The sequence below is a fragment of the Tursiops truncatus genome, chromosome 15 (genome assembly GCF_011762595.2).
Source record: "Tursiops truncatus isolate mTurTru1 chromosome 15, mTurTru1.mat.Y, whole genome shotgun sequence".
Classification (NCBI taxonomy): Eukaryota; Metazoa; Chordata; class Mammalia; order Artiodactyla; family Delphinidae; genus Tursiops; species Tursiops truncatus.
The window spans coordinates 50,227,819-50,249,178 of record NC_047048.1 but is presented as its reverse complement, the minus strand read 5'-3'; positions in this window follow the sequence as shown (position 1 = coordinate 50,249,178).

The window sequence follows — 21,360 nt, the reverse complement described above, 5'->3', positions numbered from 1 at the left end:
ACAGGATAGAAATCCCAGAGATAAACCCACGCACATATAGTCACCTTATCTTTGATAAAGGAGGCAGAAATGTACAGTGGAGAAAGGACAGCCTCTTCAATAAGTGGTGCTGGGAAAACTGGACAGGTACATGTAAAATTATGATATTAAATCACTCCCTAACACCATACACAAAAATAAGCTCAAAATGGATTAAAGACCTAAATGTAAGGCCAGAAACCATCAAATTCTTAGAGGAAAACATAGGCAGAATACTCTGTGACATAAATCACAGCAAGATCCTTTTTGACCCACCTTCCAGAGAAATGGAAATAAAAACAAAAATAAACAAATGGGACCTAATGAAACTTCAAAGCTTTTGCACAGCAAAGGAAACCATAAACAAGACCAAAAGGCAACCCTTAGAATGGGAGAAAATATTTGTAAATGAAGCAACTGACAAAGGATTAATCTCCAAAATGTACAAGCAGCTCATGCAGCTCAATAACAAAACAACAAACAAACCAATCCAAAAATGAGAAGATGACCTAAATAGACATTTCTCCAAAGAAGATATACAGACTGCCAACAAACACATGAAAGAATGTTCAACATTATTAATCATTAGAGAAATGCAAATCAAAACTACAATGAGATATCATCTCACACCAGTCAGAATGGCCATTATTAAAAAATCTATAAACAATAAATGCTGGACAGGGTATGGAGAAAAGGGAACACTCCTGCACTGCTGGTGGGAATGTGAATTGGTTCAGCCACTATAGAGAACAGTATGGAGGTTCCTTAAAAAACTACAAGTAGAACTACCATATTACCCAGCAATCCCACTACTGGGCATATACCCTGAGAAAACCATAATTCAAAAAGAGTCATGTACCAAAATGTTCATTGCAGCTCTATTTACAATAGCCAAGAGTTGGAAACAACCTAAGTGTCCATCATCGGATGAATGGATAAAGAAGATGTGGCACATATATACAATGGAATATTACTCAACCATAAAATGAAATGAAATTGAGCTATTTGTAATGAGGTGGATGGACCTAGAGACTGTCCTACAGAGTGAAATAAGTCAGAAATAGAAAGACAAATACCGTATGCTAATACATACATATGGAATTTAAGAAAAAAATATGTCATGAAGAACCTAGGGGTAAGTCGGGAATAAAGACACAGACCTACTAGATAATGGACTTGAGGATATGGGTAGGGGGTAGGGTAAGCTGTGACAAAGCGAGAGAGTGGCATGGACATATATACACTGCCAAACGTAAAATAGATAGCTAGTGGGAAGCAGCCGCATAGCACAGGGAGATCAGCTCGGTGCTTTGTGACCACCTAGAAGGGTGGGATAGGGAGAGTGGGAGGCAGGGAGATGCAAGAGGGAAGAGATATGGGAACCTATGTATATGTATAACTGATTCACTTTGTTATAAAGCAGAAACTAGCACACCATTGTAAAACAATTATAGTACAATAAAGATGTAAAAAATAAATTAATTAATTAATTTAAAAAAAAAGAGTCATGTACCAAAATGTTAATTGTACCTCTATTTACAATAGCTAGGACATGGAAGCAACCGAAGTGTCCATCAACAGATGAATGGATAAAGAAGATGTGGCACATATATATAATGGAATATTAATCAGCCATAAAATGGAATGAAACTGAGTTATTTGTAGTGAGGTGGATGGACTGACAGACTGTCATACAGATTGAAGTAAGTCAGAAAGAGAAAAACAAATACTGTATGCTAACACATATGTATGGAATCTGTAAAAAGAAAAACAAATGGTCAGAAGAACCTAGGGGCAAGACAAGACTAAAGATGCAGACCTACTAGGAATGGACTTCAGGATACGCGGAGGGGTACAGGTTGTCTGGGACGGAGTGAGGGAGTGGCATGGACATATATACACTACCAAAGGCAAAATAGATAGCTAGTGGGAAGCAGCCGCATAGTATAGAGAGATCAGCTCTGTTCTTTGTGACCACCTAGAGGGGTGGGATGTGGAGGGTGGGAGGCAGGGAGATGCAAGAGGGAAGAGATATGGGGACTTATGTATATGTATAACTGATTCACTTGGTTACAAAGTAGAAACTGACACACCATCGTAAAGCAATTATACTCTAATATAGGTGTTCAGAAAATAAATAAATAAAAGATAAAGAATGTTACAAGAGACAATGAAAGACACTACATAATGATCAAGGGATCAATCCAAGAAGGAGATATAACAATTATAAATATATATGCACCCAACTTAGGAGCACCTCCATACATAAGGCAACTGCTAACAGCTATAAAAGAGGAAATCAACAGTAACACAATAATAGTGGGGGAGTTTAACACCTCACTTACACAAATGGACAGAACATCCAAACAGAAAATTACTAAGGAAACACAAGCTTTAGATGACACAATAGACCAGAGAGATTTAATTTATATTTACAGGACATTGCATCCAAAAACAGCAGATTACACTTTCTTCTGAAGTGCACACGGAACATTCTCCAGGAGAGAGCATATCTTCAGTCAAAAATCAAGCCTCAGTAAATTTAAGAAGATTGAAATCATATCAAGCATCTTTCCTGACCACAGTGCTATGAGATTAGAAATCAGTTACAGGGGAAAATATGTAAGAAACACAAACACATGCAGGCTAAACAATGTGCTACTAAATCACCAAGAGATCACTGAAGATAGCAAAGATGAAATCAAAAAATACCTAGGGACAAATTACAATGAAAACATGACGATCCAAAACTGAAGTGATGCAGCAAAAGAAGTTCTAAAAGGGATGTTTATAGCAATACAAGCCTACCTCAAGAAACAAGAAAACTCTCAAATAAACAATCTAAACTTACACCTAAAGAACTAGAAGAAGAAGAACAAACAAAAGCCAAAGTTAGTAGAAGGAAAGAAATCATAAAGATCAGGGCAAAAATAAATGAAATGCAAACAAAGAAAACAATAGCAAAGATCAATAAAATTAAAAGCTGCTTCTTTGAGAAGATAAACACAATTGATAAACCATTAGCCAGACTCATCAAGAAAAGGGGGAGAGGACTCAAATCAATAAAATTAGAAATGAAAAAGGAGAAGTTAAAACAGATACTGCAGAAATACAAAGCATCCTAAGAGACTACTACAAGCAACTCTATGCCAATAAAATGGACAACCTGGAATATATGGACAAATTCTTAGAAAGGTATAACCTTCCAAGACTGAACCAGGAAGAAATAGAAAATATGAGCAGACCAATCAAAAGTATTGAAATTGAAACTGTGATTAAAAATCTTCCAACAGGGCCTTCCCTGGTGGTGCAGTGGTTGAGAGTCCGCCTGCCAATGCAAGGGACGCGGGTTCGTGCCCCAGTCAGGGAAGATCCCACATGCTGTGGAACGGCTGGGCCTGTGAGCCATGGGCGCTGAGCCTGCGCGTCCAGAGCCTGTGCTCCGCAACGGGAGAGGCCACAGCAGTGAGAGGCCCGCGTACCGCAAAAAAAAAAAAAAAAATCTTCCAACAGGACTTCCCTCGTGGCACAGTGGTTAAGAATCTGCCTGCCAGTGCAGGGGACATGGGTTCAATCCCTGGTCCAGGAAGATCCCACATGCCGAGGAGCAACTAAGCCCATGCACCACAACTACTGAGCCTGCTCTCTAGAGCCTGTGAGCTACAACTACTGAGCCCGTGTGCTACAACTACTGAGCCCGTGTGCCACAACTACTGAAGCCCATGCTCCTAGAGCCTGTGCTCTGCAACAAGAGAAGCCACTGCAATGAGAAGCCCGCAGACCACAACGAAGAGCAGCCCCCACTCACCATAACAAGAGAAAGCCTGTGTGAGCAACGAAGACCTAATGCACCCATAAATAAATAAATAAACAAGTTTATCAAAAAAACAACAAAAAAATCTTCCTACAAACAGAAGTCCAGAACCAGATGGCTTCACAGCTGAATTCTATCAAACATCTAGAGAAGAGCTAACGCCCATCCTTCTCAAACTCTTCCAAAAAATTGCAGATGAAGGAATACTTCCAAACTCATTCTTTGAGGCCAACATCACCCTGAAACCAAAACTAGACAAAGATACTACAAAAAAAGAAAATTAAAATTAAAAAAAAAAAAAAGAAAATTAGAGACCAATATCACTGATGAATATAGATGCAAAAATCCTCAACAAAATACTTGCAAACAGATCCACATTAAAAGTATCATACGCCATGATCAAGTGGGATTATTCCCAGGGATGCAAGGATTCTTCAATATATGCAAATCAATCAATGTGATTCACCATATTAACAAATTGAAGAAGAAAAACCATATGATCATCTTAATAGATTCAGGAAAAGCTTTTGACAAAATTCAACACCCATTTACGAAAAAAGTATCCAGAAAGTGGGCATAGCGGGAACCTACCTCAACATAATAAAGGCCTTATATGACAAACCCACAGCAAACATCATTTTCAATGGTGAAAAACTGAGAGTATTTCCTCTAAGATCAGGAACAATACAAGGATGTCCACTCTCGCCACTCTTACTCAACATAGTTTTGGAGGTCCTAGTCATGGAAATCAGAGAAGAAAAAGAAATAAAAGGAATACAAATTGGAAAAGAAGAAGTAAACTGTCACTGTTTGCAGATGACATTATACTATACATAGAGAATCCTAAAGATGCCACTAGAAAACTACTAGAGCTAATCAATGAATTTGGTAAAGTTGCAGGATACAAAATTAATGCAAAGAAATCTCTTACATTCCTATACACTAATGATGAAAAATTTGAAAGAGAAATTAAGGAACCACTCCCATTTACCATTGCAACAAAAATAATAAAATACCTAGGAATAAACCTACCTAGGGAGACAAAAGACGTGTATGCAGAAAATTATAAGACACTGATGAAAGAAATTAAAAATGATGCAAACAGATGGAGAGATATATCATGTTCTTGGATTGGAAGAATCAATATTGTGATAATGACTGTAGTACCCAAAGCAATCTACAGATTCAATGCAATCCCTATTAAATTACCAATGGCATTTTTTACAGAACTAGAACAAAAAAATATTAAAATTTGCATGCAGATACAGAAGACCCTGAATACTTAAAGCACTCTTGAGGGTAAAAAACAGAGCTGGAGGAATCAGACTTCCTGACTCCAGACTATACTACAAAGCTACATTAATAAAGACAGTATGGTACTCACACAAAAACAGAACTATTGTTCAATGGAACAGGATAGAAAGCCCAGAGATAAACCCATGAACCTGTGGTCAACTAATCTATGACAAAGGACAGACAGATATACAACGGAGAAAAGACAGTCTCTTCAATAAGTGGTGCTGGGAAAACTGGACAGCTACATGCAAAAGAATAAAAATAGAACACTCCCTAACACCATACACAAAAATAAACTCAAACTGGACTAGAGACCTAAATGTAAGACTGGACACTATAAAACTCTTAGAGGAAAACATAGGAAGAACACTCTTTGACATAAATCACATCAAGATATTTTTTGATCCACCTCCTAGAGTAATGGAAATAAAAACAAAAATAAACAAATGGGACCTAATGAAACTTAAAAGCTTTTGCAAAGCAAAGGAAACTATGAACAAGACGAAAAGACAACCCTCAGAATGGGAGAAAATATTTGCAAATGAATCAACGGAAAAAGGATTAATCTCCAAAATATATAAACAGCTCATGCAGCTCAATATTTAACAAACAAACAACCCAATCCGAAAATAGACAGAAGACCTAAATAGACATTTCTTCAAAGAAGACATACAGTTGGCCAAGAAGCACATGAAAAGCTGCTCAACATCACTAATTATTAGAGAAATGCAAATCAAAACTACAATGAGGTGTCCCCTCACACCAGTTAGAGTGGACATTATCAGAAAATCTACAAACAACAAATGCTGGAGAGGGTGTGGAGAAAAGGGAATCCTCTTGCACTGTTGATGGGAATGTAAATTGATACAGCCACTATGAAGAATAGTATGGAGATTCCTTAAAAAACTAAAAATAGAATTACCATATGATCCAGCAATCCCACTACTAGGCATATACCCAGAGAAAACCATAATTCAAAAAGACTCATGCACCCCAATGTTCATTGTAGCACTATTTACAATAGCCAGGTCATAGAAGCAACCTAAATGCCCATCAACAGACGAATGGATAAAGAAGATATGGTACATATATACAATGGAATATTACTCAGCCATAAAACGGAATGAAATTTGGTCATTTGTAGAGACGTGGATGGATCTAGAGACTGTCATACAGAGTGAAGTAAGTCAGAAAGAGAAAAACCAATATTGTATATTAACTCATATATGTGGAACCTAGAAAAATTCTACAGAGGTACCTGTTTGCAGGGCAGAAATAGAGACACAGATGTAGAGAACAAACATAAGGACACCAAGGGGGGAAAGTGGTGGGGTGCTGGTGGTTGTGAGATGAATTGGGAGTTTGGGATTGACATGTATACACTAATATGTATAAAATAGATAACTAATAAGAACATGTGTAAAAAAAAATAAATTAAATAAAATTCAAAATAAAAGACCCAGCACAGACAAAATTAAAATAATAAAATAAATAAATATTTTAAAAAAGTTGAAAAGTGAAGCTCTCTATTATAATTTCTAATAGTAATCTACATAAAACATTACCTGTCCAATCCCTTTTCATAAAGTAATAGTTCTTAACCTTGGCTGTATATTGAAATCTCCTAATTAAAAAAAAAATCACTGATGCTTCAGTCTCACCCTTAGAGTTTCTGATGTAATTAGTCTGAGGTGCAGCCTGGCAGAGGATTTTAGAAACCTTCGTGGTGATTCTAATGTTCAGGCATGTTGGGAAGCAAAAAGGGTAATAGCTTTTCAACCAGGCTTTCCTGGTTTTGTTATTTTTGTTATTCCTTGGCACGTATGATGATAAATTACAAATTTACACTTCCCTTATGGTCTCATGTCAGTCTTGGGTCTATTTTCCCACAACTCCGTTTCTCTCCTTCCCCTTTCTAAGCTGCGCATTTCAGAGGGCTGATACTCATAGACTCTTTCCTGGGCTCCTGTGACAAGTAAAACTTTTGCTAAAAGTTTTGTAGTTTTACCTCTTATATTTAGTTCTTTGATCCATTTTGAATTAACTTTATGTGTAAGATGTGAGGTAGAAGACATTCTTTTGTATATAGATATCCAGCTGTCCCAGTATCATTTATTGAAAAGACTATTCTGTCTCCCCTTGAATTGTCGTGGCAACCTTGTTAAAAATCATTTGACCATAAATGTATTGGTTTATTTCTGGACTTTCAGTTTTATTCTATTTATCTATTTGTCTATCCTTATGCCAGTACCATACTCTTTCATTTACTGTAGCTTTGCAGTAAGTTTTGAAACAGTTCTCCAACTCTGTTCTTCTTCAGTATTATTTTGGCTGATCCATGTCCCTTGCATTTCCATATGCATTTACGGATGAGTAGTCAATTTCTGGGAAAAACGTGGCTGGGATTTTGATAAGGATCGTGTTGAACCTCTAAATCAGTTTGGGGAGTGCTGCTGTCTTAATGATGTTAAATCTTCCAATCCATGAACATGGGCTTTCTTATCATTTATTTAGGTTTTTAATTTCTGTTGACAATGCTTTGTACTTTTCAGTTACAAACCTTGCACTTTTTTTGTTAAATTTTTCCCAAATGTATTATTCTTTCTGATGTTATTATAGATTGAATTGTTAATTTCATTTTGTGGCCTTGCATTATAAAATCTGCCTTTTTCACAAGGTCTCCAGATGATTCTTACGTACTCTGACAGTTTGAGAAGTGCTACTCTATTCAATAAACTCAACCCAAATAATATTCCATACAACACTGCCAAATTCTGTCCCCCAAAGCTGCCAGCTCTCCAATAAGAAGTGACTTCAAGAGCATAGTTTACAGGAAACAGAGGCAGGTCCATAGATACTACTTAACTGTGTGAATTAAATCTTTTAAATAAGAGGAAGCAACTAGTTAATATAAATAGAGTTTTGTTTTAATTTCTATGCAATGAAAAACTCATATTAAATATCCATTTAATTTAGGAGGAAACTACAGTGTTGACTTTTCCCTGAATTACGCGAATCATTATATGTGATTATAATATAATTATGTGAAAGAATTATATTGATAATTATTAATTCTTCATTTCATTTCTATTGTATTTTTCATTCTTTTTTTCCAATAATAGCAACAATTACAACAGTTATACCTTATAGTGAATATGTTTACTACACCCTGTTCTGCCTTCTGGTTTTAGATATGAACACCAATTACCTCCATGACTTTCAATAACTCACTTTATCTTTCTAACTTGCAATTTCCTCAACTGAGTAATGTAGAAAATGGACTAGATTTCTCTAGCATCTCACTCTTTTAGCTCTACATTAGATAATTCTGAATTTCTCTCATGTCCAAATATACCATTTAATTTTATGAACAATGTATTAAAGAATTAGTCACTTATGAATAGTATAAAGCATGATTCAGAATGAAGGTGCTGAGGTCTGACATTTTTATACATAAATACAGTTACAGATCAAATTCAACACAGCACTTATAGTCATAATATATTCTCTCTGCTTGCAATGTCCTTTTAGCAAACAATAGTTAATGAAACAAATTAAACAAAATGCAATTTAAAAAATAATACTGAGAGTCCTTTGAAGTTAGTTAAAAGGGTATTTATTTACATATGTCTTCCCCAAATTAACACTTTTCTGTATATTTAGTAGTCATTTTCTTTTCCCCCAATTTCACACTAATAATTTTATAAAAATCAATGTGTAAATTACTGTATTAGCATGTAAAACTACTAACATGATGCTTTTCAAAGATGAAGTGAATATTCTGGTAAAAAGCCTTCAAACTGGAGGCATTTAATAATACTTATCTTTCCTTCCTATCAATTCAGGTTAGCTTTCTCTCTCAGTCCAAGTTACTAACAATTAACCATACAGCAAACATTTCAAGATTTTTGCTAACAATTCTTGCCTTTGAAAAATAAAATCTATTTTCAGAAAACTGTAAAGATGATTTCTTTCTCTGATATCATTCTATCATGGAAGAGATTCTATTGCTTGCTTTTCTCAATGTACCTATAGGATTGATGATATACCCATGACACATTAGTTATATGATAAATGAAGTTAGTTAACTGAATACACAAATAATAATAACAATAATAATAATAATTGTCTTCCTATGGTATCATTGACCTAGGAGTACTTAGCAATTTGACTGATGCCTTATGTCTTACTTCAGGTTTCCTAGAAACAGAGCATTAGCCAGAGATTCTCGTTCAAGTAATTTATTGAGGGAGTGCTCTCAGAGGACACTTGTAAGAGACTGAGGAAAGGAGAAGAGTGCCAGGGAAGGACGCAAAGCATGAGAATGCAGCTGAAATCTAGTCTCAGCCTGATCACAGGAGCAGCTCAGGAGTGTGAAGATCACCACAGAGTTGTTCACGTCTACGCCCATTTGATGGGTGAGTGGTGGATTATAACCTCCCAGGAATCTCCTGGTATATGGGATCCACTGGCTCAGGGCAGTCTCAGGAGAAGGGGCAGCTGTGAACTATTAGCAAGAGCAATCACAACATCTAGAACAGTGGCATATAACAAGTATGTGCTTGCTAATGACTTGTTAAATGAGTCAATAAAATATCCCTTTCAGTAGAAATATCCCTTTCAGTAGAAATTATGTTTAAAATTGTTCAATTATTCAAAACTCCCTGGAAAAAAAGTGAATGAAGAATGAATTGCTGTGATGCCAATGAAAGTTAAATGAATTTGGGTTCAATATCCACCTCCGTTACCCATATTCATTCTTCTAATTGCCCAGGGCAAAATGAAGACCGAGATCTAAATCTTATTATTGTCTATCATCACCCTTATCTGCTGTTTTGGTTTTGTATCATGGCTGGATCTCTTCTAAATGTGATTCAAACAAAGATGCAATTGACAGGAACTAGAACACAAATTCATATGGCCCCATTATATTACTCTATTGGATTCTTTCTGTATCGTAGATGCACAAGGACATTTCAAAGGGAATTCGAGAAAAAAAATGTTCACAGTTTAACACAATATGAATTTATTATTTGTGCTTTATTTCCTAAATAATCTTCCTAAATTGTCTCAAGGGCACTCTAAAATCATTAAACTATTGAGAATAGCAAGATAAAAAGCAGTAAGTTTTCTTTCCAAACTGTTTTATAAAAAGTCTTCCTTCACTGTTTTGAACATGAGTTATTTTAAGAACTTAGCACAGGAAAACAAAAATTCTCAATGCAGTAATCATTTTACTGCTTGGTCATATGAAAGGAAAACAACATCATGGATCTTCCTTGCAAAGCTGGGCAGGTAGAAAATATGAAAGTATGCAAAACCAATCAGACTGTGTCTCTGGAGAATTTCTCATCTCAAGTGTAGTTAACAAACTCCCAGTTCGTGGTCATATCTAGATACAGCCTGTAACCCATGTATATGAGCCTGTGAATAGTGTAAAATAAACTCAAAATAAAATCTTCTTATAGTACAAGACATGGCAGTCATTAAACTAAGATACAGCAAGTGTTATGAAGCATGAAAATATGGTACGTGAATTCTATTTATTCAAAAGTCTTCACTGAGCTGAGGTTGTAACTAATTCAATTACTGATTTGAATATGTGTTATATTTTAATTGTTGCAGCTGTGAAAAGAAGCATTGGCTAAGGATGCAATTAATAAAAATATCTAATCAGCTTGAAGTTAATCATTTAACTTTTTTATTTAATGAAGATCTAATTTCTAGAACAATTGTGCCTATATATTTTGGAGATACATACCTATACTCTGGTCTATCTAGTGCACAAATTACTTTAGAATCATACTAGTTTACTTCAACTGCTTATCTAGGGAATGTTAAATAAGAGAGAAAGGTTTGGTTTTTTTCCATAATTGAAATAAAGGTACAATTAACAGTAACTTCCTGATGTTTTGTCTAATCAACATAACAATGTAGATTTACTCTGCCTATACATGGAACTGTAGAAGAAAGTTGAGAAAGAATAACTATTAATAAATATAGGTCATACAATATTTATATGTTGAGACCAGCTATAATTTCTGGATGGATATTCAGACTATATTTACATTGCATAGAAGGATAGACATCAAGATTTATTTGATAAATGTGTCAAATATTGATGAAATTTGAGTATCAAAAGGTTGCTGTCAGGATGCTATGTCAGCATGTTTTTGTCATCTCAAAATAGCTTAAAAATACAGAAAATTATTTTCTCACTTAGTTTGAAGTCAGAAGTAGGGCAGGTCCAAGTTAGTTCAAGTTTATTAAAGCTCCAAGTTTTTGGAATTTGCTCTGCTAGACTTAGCTAGTTGGCTTTTGTCCTAAAGCTTGCTCCCTCATGGCCAGAATATAGTTGCAGCATCTCCTAACAATGAAGCCTGAACACAAGGTGTAAACCAAACCACTACACATGGTAACCCTTTCCATAACCAATCATATTCTTGGCAAAGCCCTCATTCTTGCTTGGTGATGGATAAATTAAATGTTTTCTTATTCAATAATCTAGTTTAATCTGGAATTTTCTACCTAATCCTGTTATGATAGCAGTCATAAGTAGTCAGAAATCCAAGTATTATCAGTATTAGCACATTATCCATCACTGGGGTGTGCTGGTGGGAAGAAGAGAGGAAAGGGAGGAAAGAAAAGCTGCTTGGATAAGTGATGGTGACTGATGGTTCCCTGGTGGAAAAAGCTGTCTTCCATTGGGATTATCAGCTGCTGGGCAGGTCGGAGAATTTGACTTTTTAATAATTATTGATGTGATGGTTTCAACATAGCTGGTGGACATATTTTTCTAGACACACCCCTACCTTTTTGCCATATCTCAGTTGTGTTTCTCTTCAGAGCCCACAATTTATGCACACTCCCTTTAGGAGGTGTGTCCCACTGTTCCATTGCTCTACCGCCAGGCTGGCTCACAACTGCTCCTCAGCTAACCAGATCTCTCCTTTGGAAATAGAGAAACTTGTGGGGTCTTACTTGCTGTCCTCTGAGAGCTTAGGGAATGAAGGGAGGGTGGATGATTTTGCTTACATTTTTATCCCACCATGTCCTGTTGGCTCAGATCCGTCAAGGATCCTCTTGCCTTTAGAAATGCCCAAATAAGAAGCAGGTATCATTCATATGGTTCGGCATACAACTTCAAAAGTTTTATGTTCAGGCCTCTGTCCACCCTGTCTGACCTGCTTGAATGTAGGAAATATTCAGGCACCAAACTCTGATTTGCCCAAACTCTGCCAACTTTAGTACATTTTTCTCTCCACTATCTCTTGTTTATACTTCCTGTGGCATTTTGGCGGGTGGGAGAGGAACACATCAAGCATGTTATGGCAAAGTCTCCATTAAGCCTGGCCATTGGTCACCTAGGCTGGGGGATGATCTTGACACAGGAAAAAGCCTGATATCTGCTGCCAGGGCTTCAGACATCTGAAGTTTTGACTGGAACTGAAGGATCCACTTTCTAGATGACTTACTCACAAGGCTGTTGGCTGGAGGCCTCAAGTCTTTGCCACATGGGCCTTGCCCCGGGACTGCCCGAGTATCCTTGTAACATAGCAGCTGACTTGCTCTAGAGTGAACATTCTGAAGAGGAGAGATTCAGAAACCACAATGTCTTTTATGACCTTATCTGATGTCACACGCTGTCACAGTCACTTTATTCTAGTCATTAGAAGTAAGACCAAATCCTGGATCCGTGAAAGGGGAAGGGAAGTAAGCTCTACTATTTTGAAGGGAGGGTCAAAGAACATGTGGACACTTTAAACCACCACAATGCTATTATTCTTTTCACTGAGGCACAAAAAAGAAATTTAACTTGACCAAGCTTACACGGTAAAGGTTCTGACTCCATTGTGTGTGTGTGGCGGGGCGTTGATTTTCCCACACCACCAAGCAGTTCTCAGAATCCAGCTGGGTGTCCTACAATTCAACTCAATTCTGACACTATCTACTCAAGTTAGCATCAGGGTAGAGGGCTCATTCCCAAAAGATTGCTCTCCACTTCAGATGCCAATAGCAAGTCCAGTTTGTCATCTGGCCTTCTAACCAACCTGCTATACATTGGAGGTTCCCATAATCCCTTCCTTGGGTTTGATTAATTTGCTAGAATGGCTCAAAAGACTCAGGAAAACTGTCTGCTCACTAGACTACTGGTTTATTACAAATGATATTAAAGGACATTTATCAATAGCCAGATGAAGAAATACATAGGGTTAAGTCCCAAGGTCCTGACAAAGGAGTTTTTGTTTTTGTGGAGTTTGGGGCCCTGCACAATGGCACATGGAAATTTTCTGGTTCAACTTGGAAGCTCTCTAAATCCCATCTTTTGGGGATTTTATGGAGGCTTTATTACATAGTCATAATTGATTAACTAATTGGCCATTGGTGATTGATTCACCCTCCAACCCCTCTTCCCTCCCTGGAGGTAGGAGGTTGGGACTAGAATTTCCAACCTGCTAATCACAAGGTTGGTTCTCCTGGAAACCAGCACCCATCCTTAGGTGGGGTCCAAAAGTCACCTCATAAATATAACAAAAGACGTCTTTGTTGCTCTCATCTCTTAGGAATTCCAAGAGTTTCAGGAGCTCTGTGCCAGAAATGGGGATGAAGACCAAAGATATTTCATACTATAAATCACAATATCACACATAGTTAGCAGCCAGGGGAGCTGAGACACAAGCTCAGATAATCTGACTCCAGTGCCCAAACTCATAACCACAACATGAAACTGGCCTTTCCATGAAAAAAAAGATTGATTTCTTAGGATTGTGTTATATGCATTGACATAGAATATTCATACTTCCAGTATAGTATAATAATTGTCTGGAATTAGAAATTCTAAATTATCTTGGCCAAACACAAGAGTTGCCATTGGGCTTGGAGGGATGTAAGATCCCTCCAAGAAGGTTGGAGGGATATAAGATCATGCCCAAGATGTCATCTAGGGGTGGAAAAGTAGAATGGGGATGTGAAAGTGTTCTTTTTAGATTGGGGAAAACATTGGGAGAACAGAGCATCTGGAGATAGGTGGAGAAAAGTTATTTTTATAAAATAAAAAAAAATAGATTATTAGTGCCTGAAAATGGAAGGTGATTATTAATGGGATAGAAAAGTTCATCAGATTTCCCAAGTTAGCAAGGAGGAATTTGAGCAAACCAGAAAAATAAAGAAAAAAGAGGTCATAGCAGAATAAACAAAATAAATTTATAATGAAAGTTTAAAAATAAGAGATTGAGGTATAGCAAACAAAAAGAAATGATTATTGGACCAGGAGGAAAGAAAGGTTATGAACACTACCTAAGAAAAGGAGAGACACTATTTAACAATAAAAGACAAAAGTTAGGAATCAGTTATGTCATAAATTTATATGCACAAACAGTATAGCAGCTAAATACATAAAGCAAAAATTACTAGAAATATAAGACAAACGATAAAAATACAATTATACAAGAAATTTAATATATTATAAAAATTAGACTGATACAGTAAATTTAAAAATAACCAAATTCATGATGTAGGGGTTCAGAATGAACCTCCCCTAAAATGTGTCACTTTTGCATGAGGATTATTTTGAGCTAAAAGGAATCAAGATCCTGAGGGTTTAAGAGAAACTACTACCCCTCTTTTAACCACCTAGAAGAATTTAAGCAGGGTATTTTTCTTAGGAAAGATTTATTACAGATACATTTTACCTAAGTGGCCCCATCTATATGGCAGGGCAAACGGCTAATTACCAAACATCTGCTCTTCTTATCATCCTGTGAAACAACCTTCTGTCCTTAGAAGCCCCAGACCCCTATCCCATTCCTTACCTCTGGATGGTATATAGACCATTTTATGCTTCTGTTTCTGACCCTCTGATATATGTGGGGTCTCTGACCCTCTCATGTATGTGCGATTCCTGTATGTATTAAATTAAATTTGATATTCTCCTGTTAATCTATATCATGTCAATTTAATTCTTAGACCAGCTAGAAGAACTTAGAAAGTTAGAGGAAAGTTTTCTTTCCCTCCAACAATAGGATCTAAATAATATAACAGTAGCCTACAATAATGAAAATATGCTGATGTCAAAGTAAAATGCACAACATAAGAGTTGTGAGTTTAAGTTTTACTCAGGGTCTTACTGAGGACTATAGCCTAGGAGACAGACACTCAGTCCTGAAGAAACTGCTCAGAAGAGGCAGGGGAAAAGCCAGTTTATATATGATTTGTGACTAGGGAATACGTGCAGTCAAGCATACATCTTGGTGAAAGATTACTGCTAATCACAAAGAAAAGATATCTTGAGTTAATGATTTTAGTGCTTTTCTATGTATGGGAAGATGCAAGAATCTGAGTTCATCATAATTCTTCCTGAGATATACATTGAACTGTCTAAGAGGACTGCTTGTCCAAAGCACAGAGTGACTCGTCCTGTTTTTCATCCTGAATTCCTCCCAGAGTGCACTGTTGGTGGGCAACTGTTAGTGGGTTACCACTTAACCCTTATAGAACTGAGGGGTAAGTAATACCCTTTGTTCTTCTTTTTTCACCCTGGATCAAGAGAATTTCTGAGGTGTTTATTTCAGATTCACTATCATTTCCTTACATGATCTTAGACTTTAACCCAGAGGAAAGTGCAGACTCTGATATATTTAAACACATTTATCCACAAACTGCTTGTATTCTAAAGGAAGACTTGCTCAACATTCCTTCAATTCAGGGATTGTTTTCTAACTGCTATGATATAAATGAGTCAATCTAAGTCCTTAATGGAAGCATTACCAGGCCAAAGTTGAGTCCATTTGTCTGCCTCACAGCAAGGCCAATCTACTGACACCAGATTGTGGTGAAGGAAAGTACAGGGTTTATTTGCAGGGTACCAAGAAAGGAGAATGGGCAGTTCATGATCAAAAGATCCAAACTCCCCAGTAGCTTTCAGGGAAAGGTTTTTAAAGGCAACATTTGGGGTAAAGGTGGCAGTTCATGGACTTTCTTCTGATTGGTTGGTGGTGAGGTAACAGTGTGATGTTCAGGAACCTTAATCATCAACCTTCTGGTTCCAACCAGTCTGGGATCTATGTGCTTGTGGTCAGCATGAGGTCACAATTCTCCATCTGGGTGGGGGGGTGGTCTTTTCATTATGAAAAAATCCACAATGATTCAATGAATTTTATTTCCAATTAAATGTACCATCACCCTCTAGCATGCCATACAGGTTACTAATTCATTCATATTTCAATTAATTTCACACTTAATTTAATTAATATCGTTGCTGCTATGGAACAACTACTCTATGGCCTGCTTTTCAGGCCAGTAAATAAGAATTTAAGCACTCTGGTAGCTAATGCAATATGATTGGATTTTAATGACAGTTTTAATAAAGATGTGTGATGTAATTCAGTAGAATCACTTTTATTTACCAAGCATTTTGCAGAAAGCCTGAGACTGTGTAAGAAGTGCTAAATATATAATCCCTTTGCATAGTTGTAATTTAGAGATAAAATTTTATTTAATATGAGCTATAGATGGAAGCACAAGTTAGATTTTTGGTAGCGTATTTAGCCCATGCATCAGTCTGTCTCCTAGTTTGTACTGGGAATGTAGGTGTGTTACCAAACCAGGTCTCTTTGCTAGATGCACAGCAAGCCAAAGGCTGAGACATGGAGGTTTGTGACCGAGAAGGAGTTTATTCACAAGGCAGCCAAACGAGGAGACCGGAGAGCTAGTCTCAGATCCGTCTCCTCAAAGCCCAGGGGTTTGGGATATTTATGGGATAAGTAGGGTGGTCTTAGGCATAGGGAAAGGTGCTTGGAAGTAGAGAAAAAGGTGAGGTAATTGGTCTGGGTTACCTGTTTCTGTATATTCAAAATGAAGGCATTTAGCATGGTCAGAGGGTGGAGATTTCCCACCGTCTGATGTCAATAAGCCATCATCAGACACCTGCCCAGGGCCAGTTTTAGGGCTGGTGATCCTGACTAGCCCTGGCTCGCACTGGGCAAGATCCAAGCTCCAGTAAAACACCTGGGTGGTGTGAAACTGGGAAAGTATGCAATTAAAGAGAAAAAAAGAAAGAAAGTAACCACAGAGAGCTTAATTAAGCAAAGAGTTTTTAACAAGTTGTTCCCTTATCTGTTGTTTTGTAAGACAAGCTAAGGAATGTCTATTAGTTACCAGCTTCTGTTAACTCTGTGGGGCATGGGGGAGCAAATTTTGCCACCCCAAAATGTCTTTCTGTCATGCAGATTATTTTGAGCTGAAAACAATCAAGGCCCAAAAGAGTCAGGACATCTTTCTTTTGACCTCCCGCTTCGCTACCTGAAGAATTTCAATGAAGGGCCTGTTCTTGGAATAGAGCTATCACCAGGGAATATGGGCTGGGTGTAGCGAGGGAAACTCAACAAGGCCTAGAGATCAGAGTCCACTATGTGTCCACTCTCTTTGCATGGCCCAGTGTTTTGGTAAACATTTTTTTACCAAATATTTGCTTTTTCATCTCCATGTGAACTGCCTTCCTCCCCTGTGAAGTTCCAAGCCACTACCCCCAACACCTCTTTTGTCTTCGGCTGAAGATGACATTTAAGGTGAGGGCTCCTGCCTTGTTGACAAGTTATTAAGTTCTCCTGGGTCTCTCTCCTGTATACATGTTATTAAATTTTGTTTGATTTTCTCCTGATGATTAGTCTCAGTCAATTTAATTCTTAGGCCAACCAGGAGAACCCAGAAGGGTGGAGGAAAATCTCTTCCTCCCCAACAGTAAAAACTCTGTAAACTTTTCTGTCATGTCTCCATTAGCTTTATTTTAAGCAGTAGGACTATTAATGCCCTTTCCTCCCATTTTTTTCTTTATGTTGCCCAAGTTCTGACAACTCTACTGCCAAATGCTAAAGGCAGGAAATAAAGTTCAAGTTAAGAACTTTTCTGTTTTTAAGACCTCTCGTGAAACAGGGGAAAGGTTGTGTCTATTTACTAATCTGTGGGATTTATAAAATTTTACCCTTGTTACGCCTGTCCCCTCATTAGAGGAAGATGGTATTTATGTTGTTGCTCAGTGTAACTAGCCTCCCAAAGCTACAAAATGGTTAAAATCACGCATGATTTTCTATTGCCAACTACTTTTCAGCTACCTACTCATAAAATCAAAGAGAATTTTTATGAAACTCAGACATTACCCTTTCAGGGGAAAATTTTCCCTAAAACATGTTAGGAGTGTGAGTCAGACTGCTTTGTCTATCTCCAAGGTCTCAATCAACTAACAAATGTTTACCAACTTCTACTCAAAGTATTTGTACCAATAGTTCTGATAAATTCAAGCATAGTTTATACATAATCAATCTATTCCCTTGGTCTTCTAGGTGTGTTTCTTCCCAAATCTACCAGATCCTCAAATAACTTTAGGAACCTTCTCCAGAGTTAAACAATGCTGCCATCAACATCAACTTTGTCTCCAGAATGAGGAAGACTATCACTGTAAAAATCCATTGATGACCTCTAATACAGAGTTTGAACTATTCATCTATAGAAGCATTCCCCAAGAATCAATCACATTTGTCCACCAGAGCAAAGATGAGATCTTTTTTTTTTTTTTTTTTTTTAGATGTTTGGCCATGCCTCACAGGTTGCGGGATCTTAGTTCCCTGGCCAGGGATTGAACCCACGCCCTTGGCTGTGAAAGAGTCCTAACTACTGAACTGCCAGGAAATTCCCAAGATTATTCATTGTTACACCTAGTTCCTTTATGGCTTGTAAGGGTAGTTTATTTTATTCTAGTATTACAAACTGAGACCCAAGTAACCTGAGTGACTTCCTCTTCTTTGCCAAACCCCACTAGGTCAACAAGCTAAACCCAAATGTGAGGCTTTCCTACACTGAAAAACAGTAGTTCAAGAAGTGTTGCCCTGAATCTATTAAAATAATCTGAGTTGTGTGGTGAGTACTTGAGGGTGAACAGTGTGGCTTTCCGATAATGTTACATTCAAATATCTACATGCAATCAAGCTTTTAGACTAACAATTAGTAATCGGAGCATACAAAATAAAATCAGGAAATAGATTGGCAAAATTTTTAAAGTGTGACAAAACCAAGTTTTGGCTAAGACACATACTGCTAACGGGAGTCTAAATTGCTACACATACTTGGAAAACAAGTTGACTTTACCCTGACATCATAAATAACCTATGACCCAGAAATTTCACTCCTAGGTTTATACCTTAGAGAAGCTCTTGAACTTGTGAATCTAAAGACATGTACAAATATGATAATAACAGCATTGTTTTTTAATTTTATTTATTTTTGGTTGTGTTGGGTCTTTGTTGCTGCCCGTTGCGGCGAGTGGGGGCTACTCTTCGTAGCAGTGTGTGTACTTCTCATTGCGGTGGTTTCTCTTGTTGTGGAGCACAGACCCTCCGCGCACAGGCTTCAGTACTTGTGGCTCGCGAGCTTAGTTGCTCTGTGGCATGTGGGATCTTCCTGGACCAGGGATCAAAACCGTGAGCCCTGCATTTGACAGGCAGATTCTTAATCACTGTGCCACCAAGGAAGTCCAAACAACATAGTTTTTAATAACAAATATTGGAGACAGCCTAAATGCCCATCAATAGTAGAATTGATTTAAAAGGGGAATAGAATGGTGGTACAATGGAATAGTTTACAGCTGTTAAGATAAAGGAGCTATAATTAAGTATATCAACAAATACACATTTCGAAAATAAGATGTTGAAATAAAAAAGTCATCAAAACAATAACACACAGTTCTATACCATTTTTATAAACTCTGAAAACATGCAATACTAAATACATATTATTTGGGGAAGATTTCATATAAAGCAACACATTTTTAAAAGGCAGGGGGATGATAAGTACAAAATTCACAATAGTGGTTATCTCTGAGCACAGGAAAGGAAAGATGCAGTATAGGGAAGAAAACCCAGGCTGTAGAGGCAGACTTCTTTTTCCTTAGCCATGGTACGCTTTGTTTCTTCATACTTTCCAAGTGTTATATAGTTTACTCTTTTGTGTTCATGGAATAGTCCTTAAACATATTTTTAAATGAAGTGTAAAATATAGGACAGATGGGGTAAGGAACTACTGCTTTTAATTAGAAGCTATTACATATTATTTTTAAAAGCATACATATTTTATACTCACATAAACAGATAAAAGCTTTCAGAATTTGCCTCCAAAAAAGTGTGCATGTGTTTGGGGATAGGGATGTTAGGGCATCTTTGTAGGCCCTGAAATAAAGCTATCTCCATGATATATTTGGTCCCATTTGTGTATAAATCTTTTCAAGTATATATACATCCTAGAGTATGCAAAGAAAATTTCTGGGATCTATGAGAAATAAAGTTTACAAGAATCTACTGCAGTTGTCTCTGACAAGTAGATTTACTTTGCATTTTATTGTATTTTCATTTAACCTTACTGCTTACTTAATTAATTAACACTATATGAGGTTTACCTTTTTGATCAAGTTATTTTTTGAATGAGGGCAGGAGGTAGGAGAAGAGGATGAAGGAAGGGAGGACTCCTGGAGACCCCAGCAATGGGCGCAGCGGCCCTGCCACCCGTTCTGAGAGTGCTGAGCCCTCCTCCAGCATCCTAGGCCGGCCGGCGACCAGGCCGAGACCAGGCCACCTGGCGGGAGGGGCGGTGGGTGGCGGACGGTGGGCGGAGACGGGCCTCGCCCCGCCCCACCAGCTGAGCACCTGGGCCGTTGCCCTGGCAGCGGGGCCTTGCTGGCGTGGCCAAAACTCACAATCGGCGGGCGTCGCCGGCTCCCTCCCCGCCCCCTGCGCTCACCTGGCCGCTCGATCGCCCTCGGCGGATCCGCGGCCCATGGACACACACACCACCTTTCCTGCTGCCCCGCGCGCCTGCTCGCCTGCTCTGCCCAAGGGGACACCATTCACGTCCGGGCGCCCAAGCCGGGCTCTGGGAGCCCGAGGTCGTGGCTGGGACCCGCGCCAGGCGGCAGAGAACCAGAACCGGCCCCCTCAGGCGCGTCTGTGCCCGGACGTCCTCGGCTCTGATCGTCCTGGCGACTAAGAGGTGAGCTTGGCACCATGGTCCCGGCCACCTGGACTTTCCCTTGAAGTGACATTTTACCCACCTTCCCTTCCCGATTTTTCTGAGCCTTAAAATTGAACGGAACAGTAAAGAATCCCCGACATCTAAAGCTTGGCTTATGGATGAGCTGAAACCCATAGATGTTTGATTTATTCATGGCGAGCCTGTGTTGAGAGACTTGT